The sequence below is a fragment of the Paramisgurnus dabryanus genome, chromosome 23 (assembly GCF_030506205.2).
Source record: "Paramisgurnus dabryanus chromosome 23, PD_genome_1.1, whole genome shotgun sequence".
Classification (NCBI taxonomy): Eukaryota; Metazoa; Chordata; class Actinopteri; order Cypriniformes; family Cobitidae; genus Paramisgurnus; species Paramisgurnus dabryanus.
Window position 1 is genome coordinate 22651433 of NC_133359.1, and position 2629 is coordinate 22654061.

The following is a 2629-nucleotide window of genomic DNA, read 5'->3' on the forward strand; positions in this document are numbered from 1 at the left end:
AACTTTGTTTTACATATAAACACACATTGCTAGACAGTTAGGGACCACAAACTAATCAATATTTAAAATAATATTTATATTATAATTATATTCCTCCAATTTTATGCACGTAAGAGCATAATTACAGCGCTTTTTACAATGTACTATTTAAAAAGTCAGCGAGATGTTGGTTTTGCCAGTTGTTGATGAGTAACAGCTGTGAATGATCACAAGGCGCTTAAGCGGCCACGTCACAGGAGAACAAGTGAACAGTGTCCCAATATGAAGTCAGCTAGAGTCCTTACCAGTGCCCAAACCTGCATACACATTCTCAACATCGGGAGATTGGGAACGAATTGAGACACTCGCCGAGCAGCACCCGCAGGGCGGCTACAGTGATTGGGTGCGCCGCTTAATTTGCCCGTGTAGAACGTTGTGTCGCATTAGTTCCGCTTTTGGTGCTCATGTGTAAAATCAAAATAAATGTATACTTTTTTATTTGGTCAGCACAGGGTGGCCACAGGGGTGTCCAGGGACATGCCTACAGAGGCACGGGCAACCCTTGGCCTCCGTGTAGAACCGCCACTGTACTGAAGTAATGTGCATGACAATTGTATGCAATTAATTGTGCAGCCATAGGTCATGCTGAGCAAAGACTTCAGACATTTTGCTACATTATCCATTGGCTAAGCAGTTCAAGCTTATCACCCAGGGAACCGAACTTTAACACACATCCTTTAGATAAAAGCAAAGATTCTATCGCATGAATCTCACCAAGGACACATTGTCTAGGAATAGTCATATCGTGGTCAGTCTCATCAGTGAGAACTACAGGAAGAAATCATGATTTCTCAGTGGGAAGGATAAGAAAGTAACAAAACAGGGTGGCATAGTGGATCAGTGGGTAGCACTGTTGTCTCACAGCAAGAAGGTCCTTGGTTCAAGCCCCAGCTAGGTCAGGTGACCTTTTTGTGTGGAGTTTGCATGTTTTCCCTATGTCAGTCTGGGTTTACTCCTTGGGCAATCCATATTTATAAAAACTTTCTTTGAAGTGGAAAAGTGCTTAGCACCACTGTCACAAGCTTTTGGCCATCTTTTTGTCTACTTTACTTTGTCAGGCAGGTCCTATTTAAGTGATTTCTTGATTGTGAGAAACTGAACTCAGGTGTGATAAACCTTTAATCCTACCAGAAAAAGCTCTGAGCCTTATAATTACAAGCGCTAAAGAATTTACTTTTTCGGTTCTCACCACATGCTCAACAACTACTCTTTGTATGTCTGGTGGGTTCAGTACAGTGGAAAAAGTAATGATTGGATAATTTACAAAAATGTAGCCAACGATGCCTGCCGTTTCTTTGCTGAATGTGGCTCACTTGTCTCAGACACGTTATTGTTTTATTATCATGTTTTATTACACCTTAACACATGGTTTATTATCAGACTTATTAGATCTTTTATCGCTAGTCTAATGATGAAGTAGCTTCTATCCAAAGTCCATATTGCATTTGCATTTTCCCTTGTTTAGAAAAGTCTTAGTCTATATTAATCTTCGTATTCATTTTCATGAATTGTTGTCCACTTTTCTTTCTCCTTAATAGAATTCACTTGGGTAGCTCGCTATCAAAGGAACATCCATAAGAATCCATGATGCATTGGTTTATGTCAAACTGTCATAACAAAGACATTCAAACAATGTCATCTTTGCATTAAAAATTACATAATTGAACAAATGAGACTAAATGACAGTTGTCATTCACGTCGCACATGACATTTTAAACGCGGGTCAAGCTGCACTTTCCGTGACTGCAGGGAATTTGATAATTAAGCAGTTTTTGAACCAGTGTACCAACCCTAATTTATGATGTATGTGTTAACATGCTTTCTCATTGCGCAGATTAATTATTAATACATCATTTAATACAGTATGAAACTTATCTGTTCAAGGGAGGATTACAGTTGAAGCTTACTGTACCTGTTAAATTAGAAATAAGGTACTCTAACACACACAAATTTTAATTTCCAAAATGACTTGAGGAGCACAATAGAAGCAAAAGAGCAATAATGCTAGCCTGGTTAGCCAGACCTACATCAAAATGTAAGGTCTGGCAACTCTTCACACAAACGGCTCAATGCAAGGGGCGGGAAATAAGGTTGTCCCTCAAAATGCCTCTGCACGCAATAGGATAGCGCTATGATGGATCAGAGCAACGAAGAAGGTGACGTAGTTACCGTAACCAGTCGGCAAAACTCCAAACACATCTTTCTTGCTTAAAAAGGACTTCAGTAGGGTTTATTTGCTCTTCTCTCAAAGAAAAACATAAGTCTAAGTCCTCCAGAGTCGCGGCCAAAGCCGCTTCAAAAGATAGCTGTTCGCCAGCAGCAGCAGCCATTCTCCGTTTTTTTTTTTTTTTTTTGCCATTCTCTGTTTTCAAGTAGGAACCGTTGCAGCTCTGTCGTCATCTTGTTAAGCCCGCCCCACAGATGCTACACACGATGTGATTGGCCTGACCAAATTTTGGTTTTTGGACCGGTTAAGTGTATTGTGAGTGCCTAGACTAAACCCTGGCAGCAAATATATTTTGCGGCCGCTAGGGTGCGTCTAGATTTCTAGGCTACAATAATGCATGAATAATGTGACAAATACAAATTT